The sequence below is a fragment of the Camelus bactrianus genome, chromosome 14 (assembly GCF_048773025.1).
Source record: "Camelus bactrianus isolate YW-2024 breed Bactrian camel chromosome 14, ASM4877302v1, whole genome shotgun sequence".
NCBI classification, from domain to species: Eukaryota; Metazoa; Chordata; class Mammalia; order Artiodactyla; family Camelidae; genus Camelus; species Camelus bactrianus.
The window spans coordinates 60300338-60320758 of NC_133552.1; the positions used below are offsets into that span (position 1 = coordinate 60300338).

Here is a 20421-nt window from a genome sequence, read left to right on the forward strand (position 1 = left end):
TTTAATTTTTAAAAAATTATTAATTTTTTAATGGCGATACTGGAAATTGAACCCAGAACATATAGCTCTCTCTGCCTTACTAATGACAGGAATTGATAAATGACTCACCCAAGGGCAGGAAGCAGTTCGGGTAGAATCAGGACTCAAATCCTAGTTCTTTTGATTCTATGTATTGTGTCCCCCTAGTCAAACACAAACTTTCCCCCAGATTTCGTTAATTTAAAGATCTGTAAAATGAAAATACAGGTGCTATACTTATTGAAAAAGATCCGTGTGTAAGTGGACCCGTGCAGTTCAAGCCCGCGCTGTTCAAAGGTCAACTGTCATCTTTTATTAATATAAAAAGGAGCAATATCTGTGCATCAAAAACATTAGAAAATAGGCATGCAAAAATAAATACATAAAATTTTTACATTTCCACCTTCCAGAGACCCTCAATGAAACATTTTTAAAAATTTTTTTAATTGTGTTATAGTCAATTTACAATGTTGTGTCAGTTTCCAGTGTAGAGCACAATTTTTCAGTTATACATGAACCTACGTATATTCATTGTCACCTACTTTTTCACCGTGCGCTACCACAAGATCTTGTATATATTTCCCTGTACTACTATACAGTATAATCCTGTTTATCTATTCTATATATACCTGTCAGTATCTACAAATTTCGAACTCCCAGTCTGTCCCTTCCCACCCCTTTCCCCCCTGGCAACCACAAGGTTGTATTCTATGTCTATGAGTCTGTTTCTGTTTTGTATTTATGTTTTTTTTTTTTTTTTAGATTCCACATACGTGCAATCTCATATGGTATTTTTCTTTCTCTTTCTGGCTTACTTCACTTAGAATGACATTCTCCAGGGATATCCATGTTGCTGTGAATGGTGTTATGTTATCATTTTTATGGCTGAATAGTATTCCATTGTATAAATAAACCACATCTTCTTTATCCAGTCATCTGTCAATGGACATTTAGGCTGTTTCCAAGTCTTGGCTATGGTAAATAGTGCTGCTATGAACATCAGAGACCCTCAATGTAACATTTAATGAGCTGAAAAAAGCCTTATCCTGTACGATTGTTCTGTAATCTGTTTTCATGAGTACACAATCTGTCTTTCTACATTCAAATTTTTCTGATTGACCCAAACATGTAGCAGTAGTTTCAAAAGCCAAAACCTGAGGTTTTTCTTTCTTTTTCTCTTTCTTTCCCTCCTTGCTTTTTTCCCTCTTTTTTTTTTTTTTTTTTTTTTTTGAAAGAGTCAAAAAGCAAAGCTTTGAAGAGGCTGCCCATGAAATTTAACCTTAAACAAGAGCTCACAGGACCGCTGGCAGAGGATGAGAACTCTGGGAAGGGTTGAGGGGGGAAGGGGAGTCCCCCACTCCTGGAGGTTCCTCTCCTCCAGAAGCAGAGTCTCTTTAGGATGGCCTGGCCCCCGTCCAGGTGAACACCTTGAGTCCCGGCTCCTGGAAGGTGGGCTGGGACCTCAGCCAAAGTAAATAACTACCATTGCCGTTTGTAAGTGCTTCTTGTTGCTATGCCAAGAAGCTGCAGTGGTTTTGCTATGTCCCCAGAGGGCCTCCCAACAGCAGAGAGCAACGTGCCAGGTGACCCTCAGCAGGAGGGACACCCATCAGCAGCTTCAGACTCTGTCCGGCCCATCTGGACTCGCTCGGGGCCCAGGATCTAGGTCTATGTCCCTGAATGCACCCCGATTCTCGGGCCGAGCACCACCTATCTCCAAGGGTTGTTTTAAGGATGCAATCACACATCCGGAACAGTGTCAACCTCAGCTAGATGGATGTTTGTTTACTTTGGCAGGCCCATCTCTGACTCCAATTACACAGTCATTGGTACGGTGACATTGCCACCTGTACAAAACATCTTATTTGCCAATAAATCAAGTCACTTAAAAGAGAGGAAAGAGAAACACCATTAACCACATTGTGTGACCGTAAGTGATGAGGTTGGTTCTCCTGAAAGATGGCAGTCTAACTCTGAACAAAGTTCCCTGAGGAGAAGACATGCCATTTTGAACAACGGTGCCATCACTGGAAAAGGCATCCAGTCTCTCTACTTCGAAGACCAGCACTTATTCAGGTGTGTAAACTCTAGTATCTGTTGTTGTTTTCTTATATATATATATTTTTTAATTGAAGTGTAGTCAGTTTACAATGCTGTGTCAATTTCTGGTGTACAGCACAATGCTTCAGTTGCATGTTGTTCAGTTTTCTAAGTCTCGTTATTATGGAGTTGACTTCATGACTATTGTAAGATATTTGGCATTGCCTAAGATGCTTTAAATGAGCTTTACAGTTCTCAGAAATCATTATCCCCATCAAGAAATTCTACCTGGACTGCAAAATTTTTAGTGTCACATTGATATTTAGCAGTTTAACCTCCTCTGTCAGAAGGCAACAAATAACATCAGTACTGATAAGTAAATAGCAGGTACCCGCTCTGTTAGAGGCCTTGAGATGTTGTTACAAAGGAGAAATTAGACATGGCCCCTTGACCTCTGGTTTCTGAGGTCTGACCAGAAAGGTGAGACAACTTAACAAAGAAATCAATAGACAGGTGGGGGGAGGGTCAGCCAGAAATATGCTTAACAATTTTTATAATTGATGTAGATTTTTAGGCTAAATTTGAAAGAAAAATATTTTGTTAATTGTTTAGGTTCTTCTTGGCTTTACATTTGTCATGATTTCATTAAGCTTTTATTTTCATGCTTACTTCAATTTTCACTGTACCGTATGCGTTAAGCTTTAAGAGGAGATGATAAGACCAAAGTAAAATGGCCCCCCCACCAAAATTCGGTGACATAAATTTTCTCCACAGAACAAGGTCTTTCAATGCCAGTATTTTTATTTTGGTCTACAAACTATTGTTAAAATCTTTGCACTACGATATCTGCTCATTTACTCATGCAATGGAAACATTTCTTAGAGGGAGCTAGGCAAGTTAGATGCAGCCCATTTTACACAAAAGGAAATGTACAGGAGGGCTCACGTGACCTCTCCAAATTCTCACCACACGTCATAAAAGCAGGAATCAAGTCTCCTGACTTAGCCTTTTGCTGTGGCCCCTTCATGCTGTGGTCGCTGATTTTAACCCTTGGTTACCCGAATCCATTTCCAGATTCTCTTCATAGTTGATTGTAGGTATGCCTACAATGGCTCAGGAAAATATCCTTATTTCATATGTCTACTCTGTCTCAAAGGATATTGACATTCTTCACAGAACTTTAGAGCAGGAAGGGGTCCCTGAAATCTAGTCCAACATTCAGATTTTATAGATGAAGACTCTGAGGCCCAGAGTGGTTAAGCTCCCAGAGGAGCTCCAAGGTAAACAATGGTGTAAAAATGTATCCGATGAGAAAAGGTTAGAGGCACCAACACTGTTTCCTCCAAGCAGCTGACTTAATAAGGACCTCTGAGTGTTAGAACAATCATGATTCAGGAAGTTTAACAAGGAAGTTTTTTACTTCTCTCTGTCTCTACCAAAAACAAAACAAAAGGGAGTGAGTTTTGATTAGAGTGAGTGAAAAGAATGAGGCTAAATATAAAACAGAATTTTCTGGTAGCCAAGATAATCAAAAACTGAGACAGGAAACCTAGAGATATAATTCACATATCACTCAATTCACCTACTTAAGGTGTAAAATTTAGTGGTTTTTAGTATATTCATAGTTGTACAACCATAAATGTAATCCATTTTAGAACATTTTCACTCAAAATGAAACCCTCATACCCTTTAGTTTTCATTCCCTGTCCCCTAATTTCTCCCACCACAGGCAACCACTAATCTACTTTGACTCTATCGATTGACTCATTCTGAACATTTCATGTAAGCAGAATCATATAATATGTAATCTTTCGTGACTGTCTTCTTTCCTTAGCATCATGTTTTCAAAGTTCATTCATGTCGTAGCATGTATCAGTTCTTTACTTTTTGTTACCAAATAATACTCTATTGCACGGATATACCACATATCATTTATTCATTCATCAGTTGATAGGTATTTGAGTTGTTTCCACCTTTGGCTTTTGTGAATAATGCTGCTCAGAACATTCATGTGCAAGGTCTTGTACAGACATAAGTTCTTATTTCTCTTGGGTATATACCAAGATGTGGAACTGCTGGGTTGAATGATAACTCTACGGTTAGCTTTTCAAGGAACTGCCAGGCTGTTTTCCAAATTCACTGCATCATTTTACATACAGCAGTGTAAGAGGGTTCTAATTTCTCCACGTCCTCACCAGCATTGTTATTATGACTTTTTGGTTATAGCCACTTTAGTGGGTGTGAAGTGGTATCATTATGGTCTTGATTCTCATTTCCCCAATGATTTATGATGTTGTACAGATTTTCATGTGTTTACTGCTGGTTTGTATATCATCTCTGGAGAAACGGCTCTTCAGATCATTTGCCCATAAAAATTTTCTTTTTGAAAGGTTAAGTTCAGATTGGATTCTGGGTTGCTTGAGATCTAAACCTCTATATGAGTCCTAGTTGTATGAGTTTGAATTCTCCCAATCCTTTCTAGTTCCATGAATCTACAATTTGGAAGAATTCCCCTATCTTAAGTTTGATTTTTATAGAATGGAAACTGAAGGATAAAATGCTGAAAAAGCTCCCCACTTCCTATAGAGATGAGCTTTCAAGTTAGAGGAGCTATGTAGACGCATTCCAGGCAAGTCCTCTGTTTGAATGGTTAGTCCTACAAAGCAGACTTTCCATATTGGTGCAAAATCTGGCCACAAAGGAGCCAGTGGGCAAATGTGCTTCATTTCCTGTGGCCTTTGAAATGATTGCCTGAAAAAATAAACCCAGCTTTTGTCTGAATTATATTATGGGGTGATCCATCTTCAATGGCTAAGAGCATAGCTAAGTTGTTTCACAAATATATGGTGTAGCTTGGAAAGCAATTCAACAGTGTTTCCGTATGAACATGTTCGTGAAGGGTGCAGCCTTGGGAGGGCTTTGCTTCCAGGCCTTTCCTCATCTCTGAGTTACTATGTTGCTTAAAGATGAACTTTTTTTTAATTTAAATTATTTTTTAAGGTCTGCGGACTCAACATTCCCAAAAATAAGGCTAATGATGGTAGGAAGGAAATGAGCATGTACCAGTTTGGGAGTAGGTAGATGGAGTGGTTTGAGGTTTGGGAGTTAAGGGTGAAAAGGTACTTCAGGTGCCGCTAAAGTCACCACTGTTGATCGCGTGAACACAGTATGAGCTCACTGAGTGTTTAAGAATGAATGACAGGAGTTTTTCTTTTTTCACAAACAAAAGACATTTATATTACATCACTCACATGCACGTCATCTCAAATAGTACTAAAGGAAATGTGAAGGCTACCTGGACAGCTCCAAGGATCCCATTGTTAACTGAAGAAGGACACCCCAGGTAAGTAATCATTGGAAGGTTTACTTTTAAAAAGGAGAAGATAATGCTGTCTATCAACTATAATTCAATTTCTACAAATTCTCAAAAATAAATAAATTCATGAACTTAGAGGGGAAAAATAAGGAGAAGAAGATGGGATCATGGAGTTTTCTGATTATCAGATATTCTCAGGGCTCACCTGTGGCTAAAGTCAGGTGTGAGGCAAAAATGGCCATAATGCACATCTACTGCAGTTCTCCCTCCCCCAGATTTTCTAGCCTACCCATGTCCACCGTGATGCTTCTGTCTCAACTATTTTCCTACCTGTTGCACCCGCTGATGAAGAAATCAATAGACAGTCCCCAGATTCCAGTCTTTGGTGTAGGTTTGAAATGCCCAAAGGTCAACCAGGAGAGCCGAGTTCAGCCAGCAACTGCTCAGTCTCCCAGGGGCTGGAGGAAAGGTGGGGATTAATTCTTTTAATATGTTATTCACACATCTTACAATCACCTTATAATCCTTCAATCATTGATTCTTAACCTGCACAATCTCCGGTTTGGGACTCTTGGTAGGATCCGTAAGCAAAATGCCATGAAGACACCTCACTGCCACAACCCCAGCTCACAAGCAAAAACATCAGAACAAACAACACGTGATGGAAATGAGGACAGAGAAGCAGGGAAGGGGGCCGAAAAAACTTTCAGGATTTGCAGAGAGACATTTAAAGTGCTTAGACCTCATATTTTACCAAGAAAAAAAAATGTGATCTTTACACAGGGATCATGTCTTATGAAACAACTTTATAAACCCAGAAGCTTGGTTTTTGTTAATTATTGATGAAAAGTAAGAAACAGAAGGATGAAATACTAAATGGAGTGAAACTAGGTCATTGAGGACCAGGACAACCTAGGCCAAGTTGGATAAATTAATGTATAGGAACTTGAACAAACCAAAATGCCATAAAATTATTTCATAGGGAACTTCCTTTTGCCTCTATATAAATTTATCTCTGTCTGTCTGAGAGATGAGTTTCTCTTTTCAGGACTAAGTAGTAGAATAGTTATGAAACCCTATGCAAAGAAACTGAGAAGTTTCAAAACTGAAATTGATAGTACATTTGTACCCAGTCTGAGTAACCCCCAGCTGCATGAGTTTTGAAGTCTCAAAGGCCAGAGCTCCCTATCCCTTCCTCCTGTGGCTTTGGGAACAGTTGGATCAGCCAATAATATCTGAATGGCTGAACGGTCCAGAAAGCTTGTATGGTGGGCAAACTGAAGTGGGCCAGCACATGGTATGGCTTACCCTGCAGCGGGTCATAATTGCAGTCAGGTCTCCATGGTGACATCTCAAGCCATGAGGTTGGAACTGTGGGATTAATGACATCCCACAACTGGAGCAACCACAGTGCTGAGAACAGCTTTGACTACGGTAAGTAATCCGCAGACCTGAGATTTAGATGAAGAAATGTAAGAACTTAATCCATACTGAGGGACAAATTAGGATGAGTCTGGAGAGAAAGTCTTCCTGTGTGACATTCTGGAGGGCCTTTGAGTTCTCTCACTGTCCAGAGTCCCCACAGTGGTACTGGCGAAGGAGGAAAGGCCAGAAAAAGTGATTCTGAGAATGTCCTAGACGGAAACCAAGAATGAAAGAATGAGAATTCCATGACTGCCTAGTTGTTCCTTGATAGTGTCTTAGATTCGCTGGTGACCAACTCCATGTACTTAAGGAAGCATCGCATGATTAGAGTTACCCAAAAGACTGTAGACTCTTGTCCTAGCCATCTATGTAGCCATCCTGAAAGCATCAGAATGTGTTTTTATTTCATTTAGGTGGTTCCAGGGAGAAACCTTCCCAGGACCCATGTATGGGCACAGCTGTTTCCCCTGATCAGGATCCTTGCTGCACCCAAGTAAGACTCACGTTATCAGAAATACTTTGTTCTGTCTCTGCTCACTGCTAATTGCATTCTTTATTGCCTTTAAACAAAAAGCTCCTACTCTTTTCTTCCACACTGATGATATTCATTTCTTGATCATTTCACTTCCTATTCACCAATGAAGTGAAATCCAATCCACCAGGATTTTCTACTCAACTTTCCTATAGAAAACAAAACAAAACAAAACAAAACTTAAAAGCAGCTCGACCCTTAGGGGTTTTAATTTCTCAAGCAACTCAAAATCAGTTCTGTTTAAAATCTTTCAAGTTCCCATCTTAGTCCTCTATACATTCTAGCTGTTTCCTGTCAGGGGCTGAGGACATTTTATCTTAATTTTCAGAGACCACAGTCAAGTCAAGGAGGGACATCACCACTGGAATGTCTACTAGGCATCATTTCATTTTCAATTCATTTTCATTGTGGGAAAACTAAATCAGTAAGTAGTCAAAAGACAACTTACTTAATGGACTACCGCACCTAACCACTTATCTATCCTAAAAACTTAATCCCCTAACAAGGTATGAAAACACCAAAATTACAAAGGAAATTATTAGATACAAGGGACTTGTCAATAGCAATGCTTTCATTATATAAAGTTTAATTTAGGCCTTCCTAAACAGTTTTGGTCCATTGTTCTGTCAAGTGTTCATACGCACAGATGTTGGAACCTCTGTCATTAGCAGTAGGAGGCAGCTCTGTGCCAGCACGTTGTGTTAGCACCTTAGTAGAGTTAAACTTCTGGAAACACAGATAAGAAACCCTAAATTGTTGTGGCCCAACAATTGTTGTAAAGCTCACGTACGGAACTCTACAGAAAATAAAGTCAGCACTCGGCCTATTTCATGTACCGTTTAATGTCCTGGGTTATCTGGTTTCCAAAGCACACAGCAAACAAGATGATGAGAGCAGGTGACAAGCAGTGACAGCTGACATTTTAGGTTGGCCGCTACAATAAGTGGCAGCTGACCAACAGAAAAATGAGAAAAAAGAAAAAACTTCTAAAAAGCAGGCAGGTAGATAGAAGACCTCAAGTCCCAGAGATACAGAGCAATTTTGTTTCAGGACTAGCAACTCTAAGTGGCCTCTGTAATTTATTTCAGCACAGAGAGGTAATTGGCTTAATTATCCTCAAATGTTGGAGCTGGAAAGATGCCCTAGGCATCCAGTCCAACTCTCCCAATTTACAGATGAGGAAACAGAGGCCTGGGGAAGCCCTGATGGCCCAGTTCAGCATCATAGCTGGTTAGTAGTGGAACGGCAGCTGGCACCAGTTTTATCCCGGCCACAATACACTTCTCCTTGACAAAATAGTTGAAGCCTCACTGGTTAAATGTGAAGATCAAAGGAGACAAAGAACAGAAGATTAGCACTCAGACACTGAAAGAGAACAATCTCGTTAGCTACTATTATTTTAGAATCTGACATAAAAATGGTTGAGCATTTTTAGTATGAATCTTTTAAATAACTTTGCTCTTTTGGAAAATTAATTTCCATGAAGCAAGCCACCCTTGGGTGCTAAACTGTCACCTCCTGAGAAAGGTCTCCCTTGACTACCCTGTTAAAAATAGTGCCTCTTTCAGTTTCTGTCTGTGCCTTGATTTCATATGTCTTATAAGCTATCACCTGTGAAATCATATACATCTGTGTATGTATGTAACGGACTATAACAAGCCTGGATAGTAACATAATGGAATCCCTTTATGATGATGGTGTTTAGATACAAGTCCCAATATTCCCATCTTAAGCTGAGTTCTATCAAGATTTTCTGTCTGTAGGTATGTTTTAAGAGGAAATATTTGGCTGAATCCATGTAACACAAGCATTTTTCTAGCATGGTTCCAATATCACTCTTAGATAGAACTTAAAACACACTCCTGCTTTTCCCATTTCCTTTCTACGTTCTTTAAAAGACCCTTACTACTATCTCCGATGGTCAAGGAAAAACTTAAGCATAAAAATTAGACAAGGGCTTATAGAATAAGATGGGAAGAGGACAGCATTTGACATCTTAGTATCAATTTGATCTAATATCTTTAAATGGTTATTTTAATTCCATGTTAAAGTGTGGTTTCTGTGAGGTGGGGGAGTAGATTAGATTGTAGAAGGACTGAATGGTTGAAGATTTAGAGAAAATAGTATTTCCTCAAGCACCAAGTAAATACCATGTCTCCTGATATATGAAAAAGAAAAAGAATCCCCTCAAATAAAATGCTGTGCAATTGACTTTTTCTCTAACATTTGCGCCTAGTTGTTCTTCCAAATTTCTTTACATTCATTAGTGGATTCCTTGGTTAAAGAACCCTTGCAAGCAGAGATTGAAAGGGAGTTAGATTTAAAGTGACTGATGGTCACTGTGCCAGGTCCCTCTTATGATTCTCCTTGTATTATGTATGAGTCGGAAACCTCCTCTGCCTGACCTCTTGTGTTGGGATGTCTCAGGGCTGAGTCCTTGGCCCTCTTCTCTCTTCCCCAGGCAATGCCATCCAATTCCAAAGCTTTAAATGCCATGAATGTGATGAATGATATTTCCAGCCCTGCCCTCTTCCTGATCTCCTGGTCCCTCTGTCTAACTACTTGCTGGACATCACCACTTGGATGTCTTCTAGGCATCTCAAACCTACCATGAATAAAACCGAACTCTTCTTCTCCTCTCTCCAGACCTTACCGCAAACACTTCCTCATCTTAATGGCATCACCGTTGCTCAGACCCCAAACCTAGGCATCCTGGATTTCTCCATCTAACCCCCATCAAGGGAGGATCCACCATGAATCTCATGAAGGTTAAGCTGCCAGGAGCCTCACACTGAAGCCTTGCAAGGCACCACATTTTGTGTTCAGATTTTAACTTTTCTTACAGAGGGCCCTCAAATTGTATGAGTTTCAGGTCCTACAAAACCAGGATCTGCCTCTGCACCCTACATCCTGCTCTGTCTCCAAAAGAAAAGTATCTAAATCTGCCCACTCAGGACACTGTTGATGGCTGTCGTCCGAGCCACCGTCTTCTCATGACTTTCAGGTGCTACAATGACCTCCGTCGCTTCCCTCCTACAGTCTGTTTCCTATACAGCAGCCAGAATGATCTTTTGAAACTTCTTCAGGTCAGATCCCTTACTTAACCCAATGGCTTCCCATTCCACTTAGAATAAGTCACACTATTGAACAATCACAGTGTCTTAGGTCACCTGGCCCCTGTTTACCCCACAGGCCCTTTCTTACAGCTCACTCCCCCACAGCTGTGCCCTTCTTTCCTTGCTGGAATACACTAGACTAGTTTTTGCCCCTGGGGCTTTGGGACTCGCTGTTTCCTCTGCTTGGTGGAATTTTCCCCATTTCTTCACTTGTCTCATCATTCAAATCTCTGCTCAAACATCCCCTCCTTAAAGTAGCACCCAACTCCACCCTGGTCATCCTTGAAACCATTATCCACTTCTCCTCACTTGTCACTATATGAAATTATCTACCCCGTTTACTTGTTTATTGTCTGACCTCTTTCAAAAGATTATAAATTCCGTGAAGGTCCACTTGCTTTCTACTGAATCCTCACAGCCCAGCAGTGCCCACAACCGGGGAGGTGTCCAATGAATATTTGCTAAATAAATGAATCAATGAAATGTTTGTTAACTAAGTGCTAATGTAGTAAAATATGATATGAAGTGATACTACACATCCAGTGGGGAGAATTGAAGAATATGAACTATTGTGGAGGTTTTTTGTTTCTTCCTCATTACCTATAGACAGTTAAACATCTATCCTGCCAGTGGATGAGAATTTGAGATGTGGATTATGTCACAATTAATATTCCACTCTGTATGTCATCACAATGCGTGAGGTAAAATGTATGTGTCATTGTGCCCAAACTGTAAGGTACTTGGCAATAAATAGCAGTTAGGTGGAAAGCACGATATATAGACTAAATCATCTCTGAATCTCCCCATTCCTCATCTCCTACCAGGTAATGGTTTAGGGATGCTCGGAAGGTTTGAGGGTTATGAATGTTATCCATGTATTCTGAACAAAGCTAAATATACTGTGAAAGACAGAAAAAATAATCAGTAATTGAGATCTGGATCAATTTCCTTCAGAGCTCTAGGGGAAAGCATTTTCTATGATAACAGCTATGTTGAGATATCATTTGCATACCACAAAGTTCACCCTTTTAAAGTGTACAATGGGGTGTCTAGTATTTTTATGAGAGTTGTGCATCCATCACCACTGTCCCATTCCTGAACATTTCATCACCCCGGAAAGAAACTCCATACCCTTTAACAGTGACTCCACATTCCCTCCCCTCCCTTCCTGCCCCCACCAGCAAGTCCAGGCCCCTGGCAACCTGTGATCTACTTTCCACCTCTCTGAATTTGCTGATTCTGGACCTTTCATATAAATGGAACCAAATAATATGCGACTTTTTGTGTCAGGTTTTTTTTCACTTAGCATATTTTCAAGGTTCATCCATGTTGTACCATGTGTCAGTACTTCATTTCTTTTTACTGCCAAATTATATCCCACTGTTTAGATACACCACATTTTGTCTGTTCATCAGTTGGTGGACATCTGAATTGTTAATTCTTTTTATTATGAATAATGATGCTGTGACCATTCATGTACAAGTTTTTGTGTTGACATGTTTCCATTTCTCTTGAGCATACACTTAGGAGTAGAATTACTGAATCGTACAGTAGCTCTGTGTTAACTTTTGAAGACCTGCCAAATGGTTTTCCATCTTGATGCACCATTTTACATTCCCATCAGCAGTGCAGGAGGGTTCGATTTCCCCACCAGCACCTTCACCAACACTTGCTAGTGAGTGGTCACAAAGTGATACCTCATTGTAGTTTTGACTCATGTTTCCCTAGTAACAAATGTTGAACATCTTTTAAGTCGGTTATTAGCTATTTGTATTCAGATATCTTCTTTGGGAGAGTGTCTATTCAAATGTTTTGCCCATTTTTTAAAATTGGGTTGTCTTTTTGCTACTGAGTTATAATGGTTCTTTAGACATTCTGATAACAAATCCCTTATCCGATATATGATTTGCAACTATTTTCTCCCATTCTGTGGATTGTCTTATCACTTTCTTGATGGTTTCCTTTGAAGCACAGAAGTTTTTAATTTTGATGAAATCCAACTTGTCTATTTTTCTTCTTTGTCTTTTGTGGGTTTTGTATCATCTCTAAGAAACCAATGCTTAATTCAAGGCCGTGAAGATTTGTTCTTGTTTTCTTCTAAGCATGTTATAGTTTCTGCTCCCAGACTTAGGTTTTATGCTTCATTTTGAGGTTTGCATATGGTGCGAGGTAGCAGTCCAACTTTATTCTTTTGCAAGTGGATATCCAATTGTACAAGCATCATTTGTTTCAAAGACTCATCTTTCACACTGAATGGTCTTGTTACCTGTATACATTAGCATTCTCCAGAGAAATAGAACCAAAAGGATAAATTATGGAGAGATCTACTTTAAGGAATTAGCTAACATGATTGCAGGGAGTGGCATGTAGGAAATCTGTACGGCAAGTGGAAATTCGGATAAAAATTGGTTCTGCAGTCTGAAATCTGAAATTTGCAGAGCAAGCCAGCAGAGTTTTCCTATGTTGCAGTCTTGAAGCAGAATTACTTCTTCCTGTGGAAACCTCAGTCTTTGCTATCAAGGTCCTTCCTTTGGTTGAATGAGACCCACCCACCTTATGGAGGGGAATCTGCTTTACTTAGATCAACTAATTATAAATGTTACTCACATCTACATTACCTTCACAGCAACATCTAAATTAGTGTTTGACCAAACAACTGGGCATCATAGCCTATGCAACTTGAAACATAAAGTTAACCATCACAACACCCTTGTGAAAAATCAATTGACCACAAATGTAAGGTTCATTTCTGAATTCTCCATTCAATTTCATTGATCTACACATCTATCCTTACACTAGTACCACAGTGTTCATATTGTCACTTTATAGTAAGCTTTAAAATCAAGGTGTGAGTTCTCCAATGTTTTGTTTTGTTCAACGTTGTTTTGGCTATGTGCAGTCTCTTATAACTACTATGAATTTTAGGATAAGCTTGCCCATTTCTGAAAAAAAATTGAAATTTTTATAGGTATTGCCTTAAATTTGTGGACAAATTTGAGGAGAATTGCCATCTTAATATTTAGTCTTCCAACCCATGCACTCAGAATGTCTTTCTATTTATCTGTATCTTTATAAATTTCTTTTAGCTATGTTTTATAATTTTCAGTATACAAGTCTTACACTTCTTTTGTTAAATTGGTTCCTGGGTATTATACGATCTGTTGATGCTATTATAAATAGGATTTCTTTAATTTCATTTTTTTGATTGGTCATTGCTAGTGTATAGAAATATAACTGATTTTTATATATTGATCTTGTATCCTGCAGCCTTGATGAATTTATTTATTGTTGTAATAGCACTTCTGTGGATTTATCAGAATATTTTCCTATAGCAGATCATGTCATTTGTAAATCTCCAGTACAAGGCTGAATAGAAATGGTGAGAATGGACATTCTTATCTTACTCTTGATCTCAAAAGGAAAGCATTCATTTTTTTCTCCAGTAAGTATGATACTAGTTGTGGATTTTTCATGGATGCCTTTTATCAGTTTGAGGAAGTTTCCTCCTATTCCTAGTTTGTTGAGTGTTTTTTTTTTTTTAAACATGAAAGGATGTTTGATTCTGTCAAAGGCTTTTTCAGCATCAACTGAGATTATTATGTGGTCTTTGTACTTTATTCTATTAGTATGATATATTACATTGATTGATTTTTCTTATGTTATACCAACCTGGCATTCCTGGGATAAATTCCACTTGGTCATGATATAGAATCCTTTTTATTTGTTGCTATATTCAATTAGCTAGGATTTTGTTGACAATTTTTACATCAATACTTATATTGTTATGTAGTTTTCTTGAGCTATCTTTCTTTGGTTTTAGTATCAGGTTAACACTGGCCTCATAAAATGAATAAGTGTTCAGTCTGCTTCTATTTTTTGGAAAAGTTTAATAAGTATTGGGTGTTAATTCTTCTTTGAATGTTTGGTTGAATTCATTAGTGAGGCTGTCTAGTCCTGGAATTTCGTTTGCGAGAAGTTTTTAAAATTACTAATTCAATCTCTTTGTTAAAGGTCTGTTCAATTTTCTGTTTCTTCTTGAATTCACTTTGGAATTTGTGACTTTTTAGGAATTTTCCCACTTCGTATAGGTTATCTAATTTGTTAGCATACAGCTGTTCATAATATTCCTTTATAATTCTTTTTTATTTCTGAAAGTTTGGTAGTGATGTCTTGCCTTTTATTTCTGATTTTAGTCATTTGAGTCTTCTTTTTTCTTGGTCAATCTAGCCCAAAGTTTGTCAATTTTTAAAATCTTTTCAAAGAAGCTTTTTTCTGTATTGTTTTTCAATTCTCTATTTCATTTATTTCCTTTTCTTGTCTTTATTATTTCTTCTGCTTGCTTTGGGTTTAGTTTGTCTTTTTTCTAGTTTCTAAGAAACTAGGTTAGATTATTGATATGCGATCTCTCTTCCTTTTTAATGAAGACATTTACAATTCTGAATTTCCCTATGAGAACTGCTTCTACAGCATTCCATAAGTTTTGGTATCTTGGGGGTTTGGGGCTTTTTCATTCATGTCAGTATTTCCTAATTTTTCTTGTGATTTCTTCTTCAAGCCATTTGTTATGTATGAGTGTGATCATTTCCACTTACTTGTGAATTTCCTTTTGTTCTTGATTTCTAATTTCATTTTACTATGGACGGAGAACATACTTTGAATGATTCCAATCCTTTTAAACATACTGAGGCTTGTTTTATGGTCTGACATATGATCTACCCTGAAGAATGTTCCCTATGCACTAGAGAAGAATGTGTATTCTGCTGGTTTTGGATGGAGTGTCCTACAGATAGATGCCTGTTAGGTCTAGGTGGTGAATAGTGCCCTTCATGTCTTCTGTTTATTGTTGACCTTCTGCTTAGGGGTCCTGTCCATTTTTGAGAGTGGAAACTGAAACCTCTGCAACTTTTTGGTTGAATTTCTCCCTTCAGTTCTGTCAAGTTTTACTTCATGTATTTTGGGTTGGTGAGGTACTTGTGTTTAGAATTGTCTTCATGATTGATTGACCCTCTTATCATAATAAAATGTCCTCCTTTGTCTCTGACAACAATTTTATCTTAAAAATCTATTTTGTCTGACATTAATATAGCCACTTCAGCTCACTTTTGGATACTGTTTGCATATATATCTTTTTACATTCTTTTACTTTCAACCTATTTGTGTTCTAAGGAAAGAAAAACATTAAATTTAAAAACTAAATTGTTCTGCTAAGTATATCTTTATCTCAGGTATTAAAATGCAGCAAATGATGGCTTTTAAATCAACTTAGCACATTTAAATGAAAATAATCAACTTCAACATAATAAAAGATATTTTTTCCTTTCTCCCATCTCTTAACCAGTCTTTGATTTAACCTATAAGGATTTATTCCATAGGGCCAAATCTGGAGTCAGTCTTACCTTCTAAAGGTTCACAAATCTGTTTACTGTCAAACCAGCAGGGAAAGGAAATTCCTAAGCAAGGAACACTGCTCAGAAAGTACTGTACCATGTCTCCAAATCCCTGAGAATCAAGTTGGAAAACTGGAAGCAACGGAAAGCACTATAAGGTAACTGATTTTCACCTGGTGACAAGTCACTTCTTAAATCTAAATGAACAAAGTATGCAGGGCACCTATGATTAGCTAGTTGTTTATTTTATTCTCTAGAAAAGCCCTGTCAGATAGAAATATATAATGTGACCCACAAATGCCAATTACATATGTAAATTTAAAGTTTCTAGTATTCATATACTAAAAAGAAAAAAACAGCCAAATTTATTAATGTAGTTAATAATTATAGCTTGTGAATAATATAAAAATATATTCTCTTTAGTGTGGTATCATTTCTACATGTGACCAATTTAAAATTATTATTAATTTCCTGCTAAGTCTGAAGTTTAGAGTGTATTTTACACTTAAAGGACACCTTAATGCAAACTAGCCACATTTCAAATGATCAGTAGTCACAACGGCTGGTGGCTGCCATGTTGGTCAGTGCAACTGTAGTATTTAAAGCTGAAAATGGCCTTGAAACCCACTATGATGATTGAATCAAACCTGAAATTTTTTTTTGTTGGCCACAGTTATGCATTGCTGATATATTAGGAGTATAAAAACACAACAGGTAGATGTGCAATCAGAATTAAATTTACAAATTTTGGAGGCTCCAATCTATGTTAGTCATGACAGCTAACGTGTCTTAAGCAATTGCTCTGTGCCAGGCACTATGACAAGTATTTGAAGACGTGGTGAAAGTACTTCTGTTATCCCCTTTTCATAGAAGAGGAAACTGGGCTGAGAAAGGTTAATTAACTTGGGCCAGATCAACAGCATGTCAGTAGTGAAGTCATTATTTGAATGCTCATTCTGGCTGCCTCTGGAGCCTGTGATCCCAGTCTCCAAATTCTCCTGCCTCCCTAAAATGAAGCCAACCATTGAATGCAGACATTCAGCGAATTTCATGTATAAAACTATGAGAGAGAGAGAGAGTGCGCAAAAGAAACTGAGTCCAAATTTCCCCTGCCTGTGTTCAGTTCAGCAATTTGCTGAGGGCCTATTGTGTGCAATGCCCTTTGGGAACGTGATGGTTTCACTTGCGTCTGGTTGGCATGCTCTGACTGTAAGAGACTCCTTCAGAAAGGGGCTTGAACATTTTGATAAAAAGCAGCTGAAGAAATGTGAACATTTTTTTTTTACAGCATTTTTATTTGCAGTAAACAACTTTTTAACAGTTCTTACCTTTTTTGCTGGCTCTTATCTAGGCAACTGATAGCATCACTATTGGAAAGAGTTAGAAATCTTATTTATTAGCCAAGTGTCTATTAACTGTTCTTTAATCCATTCCACATACTATTTTATTCTGCATTATTGAAAGACTAATAGAAAATATAGATATATTTTATTCACACACAAATGTGATTACACATCTATATCACATGTAGCTGTAAGAGTAATTACTTGCTTAAGGTCTATTTACTATGTAACCCCCTAAATGCATCTGACTAATAATAGCTGACAATTACCAAGTAACTACTATGCAAACACCATGCTATGCACATTTACAAACATTATCCTAACTTTTACAACACCCCTATGAAGAAGTATTATTCCCATTTTTACAGATGAGAAAACAAATCCAACTTTTTCTCATTGTACCAATGTTACCTATTAATACAAACACCTGTAAATAATACCATCACTTTACACCCATGTACCGCTACAGATTATAATACTTTCATTTATATCATCTAAACTCACCCTCATAGTAAGTTGTGATACAGGGAGCTCGTGTGCTTACAACTACCAGGACAAGTAGTTGTGGTTCTTTTGGAGTCCCAGGACAACTTTAAAAAAATTATGGATTGTTCATTTGGGAGAACTTTATTTACATGAAGCACCCAATAAACCAGAAATGACAGACGAGACCAAATTCTACCACAGCTGAGAGAGGCTTTAACAGCTATTTTATAAGCCTAATTTCTCCAGCCACCTCATAATTTCTAGAACATGCCCATCAACATGGAAGTGTTGCAGAAAAATGTGTTACAGCTCAGTGTTACAGCTCAGTTGTGACAGCAACCTGGATCCTGGCAAGAGACCAAGCAGCGCTCAGAGAGTTGGAGAACTCAGGTTTATTATGCCAGCAGGCTCAGAAGAGTTAACACTCCAAGCTCTGGACCCCGTCTGTAGGTTTATACAGGCTGCCAGTTTACATTTTGCAACATCATATGCAAATAAGGTGTAACAAAAGTTGACTAATTAGGAACAAGCTGTGTAGAAATGGATCAATCAGGAGGGAGAGAAATGACCAATCAGAAGTTAGGGAAATGGACCAATCAGGAGTAAGAGAAATAACCAATCAGGAGTGAGCTCCACACAAATGAAGTATGATAAATGGACCAATCAGGAGTGAGGGAAATGGACCAATCAGGAGTGAAAGAAAGAACCAAACAGGAGTGAGCTCAGGGAACCAGTAGAACTTTAGGGGTAAGTTCCACTTTCCTAGAAGTAAGCTGTCTCAGAGGCAAAAAGTGAGATAGAGCCTCTGGGCCAGGGAACCGGATGGTGCTGGTAGGAGAGTAGTGTCCCTGCCTGGGGGTCCTGCTGGTCTTTTTTATGGGGCGTCCCATCTCAGAAGCTCATAAAACAAAAAGCAGTAGCTAGAAAGGATTCTGATCCTCTTCTGATGCTCTTGTTAAGGAACCTTGCCTCCTGTAGTATTATAAAGAGGTCATGACCAGACTGTGCAGTGCTTTCTAACAAACTTCAAATATCCTAAATTAACCTAGATTTCAGGTCCCCATTGAGAGATAGCTGCACTCTTCCATTTTTCCAACCTCACCCATTTTTACAGAGGGTTGTAAATGCCCTGAGCAAATATGCCTCCAGAACTTAATAGAGGTAATGTCAGTTCTAATAAGCTAATAAGAAAGTAATCAGCAGCTGGCTGTTCCCAATTAATCTGCCCAAAGTAATGGCAGCCAATTGGGAGTGAGCAAGACTCAAACGTTTTCTGCCTCTCCATTTCATTTCCAATTATAATTTCATGTTAGAGCTTTCGTGCTTAATAATATCATACCTTAACAAACATTATTATTCCAGTTTATAGGCAAGAAATAGAGCTTTAAAGATATTAAGTGCTCACTCAAATTTGCATAACTAGTAAGAGGCTAAAGACTCAAATCCATTCAACTCAAGTTCAAGGTTCTTTACCTGATACCATCTAATTATCTTCTAGGAAAATCAATCTCTATTCTTGTGGGCTGCCTTTATACAATATCTGAGCTATTTTTCTTACAGGGAGATAACAGTAATAAAACAAGCAGAACTATCTCTTCAATGGGAGAAATGAATTTCTCCCAGTTGGGGATCTCTTTATTCATTACCCTTAAAAATCTCCTCCCTCACTTTTGAGTATTTACAATATTAAAATAAGGAGGGGCTCTCATTCCATATTCTAACAGTTGATATCACCACTAATTCTAACTAAATGTTTTGTTTCTAGTCCGAAATAATTTTATGCTATCTGCCTCATCAAAAACAAGCTTTGTATTTTGGCAAATCTGTAGAATTATGTTGGAATTTCTATTATTTAAGGATTATTCAACAAATACATGTAATCTACAGATTCATTGCCTATAAAAACACACATCACCACAGGTGTTAAAAAGTAACTGGAGAGAAGGAAGACATAGCTCAGTGGTAGAGCGCATGCTTAGCAAGCACAAGGTCTTGGGTTCAATCCCCAGTTCCGCCATGAAAAACAAATTTTAAATAAATAAATAAATAAATAAATAAATAAATAAATAAATAAATAAATAAATAAATAAATAAATAATCACCCCTCACCCAAAATTAATGGACACAAAAAGTAATTGGATATCAGGCCATATCCTAAGCAAGTCTGTAGTCAACTCATCTTACTTCACTGGTAACCTAGTCGTTAAAAACGGTTGTCTTAGTATGTAATTCCTAGAACATTAATAACTTTGGGTGAGGAAAATAACCTCCTCATAATCCAGACATTGCCCACTGCTGAAAAACAAAAAATATCAAGCAAAAAAAAAAAAAAAGCTACTCCAAATTAACGTATATAATGATCTGTCTTTGAAGAAATAATGTCTCTTAAGAATGACAAATTGTTACATCCAAGAAACGTCAATTCTACAAAGCTAGGTTGGCAGACTTCTTATACAGAACCCTATCACTGTCACAGATAAAACTTTCTAAGGGAGTTTTCTCCACGAATCAATTAGAATCCTTTAACATATCTTGGCTGGCAGTCACAATTTCTTAGGGATCTGAGGACTCAACCCAGAAATTCTGGACACGGTGGCCTGGATTCTAACATAGAGCCAAGGTTTATCATTCATTCAAAAGCAAATGTTTCAAGTAGACTTTCAAAGACCAGAATCTCAACAGAATGGTCAACAGGAAATTAAATTCCCTAAGTTAAATACTGTTGGCGCCCAGAAGTGTAGTAGTCTCTATCACACCT

At 38.0% G+C, this 20421-nt stretch overlaps 1 long non-coding RNA gene across 1 annotated transcript; it reads left to right on the forward strand.

Moving 5' to 3' along the window:
* Positions 1-1925: 1925 nt before the first annotated feature.
* LOC123618248 (uncharacterized) lies at positions 1926-15992 on the forward strand. The gene is made up of 3 exons (XR_006726668.2): positions 1926-2094; positions 7213-7292; positions 15882-15992. It is a non-coding gene; the product is annotated as an uncharacterized LOC123618248 (long non-coding RNA).
* The last annotated feature ends 4429 nt before the right edge of the window (positions 15993-20421 follow it).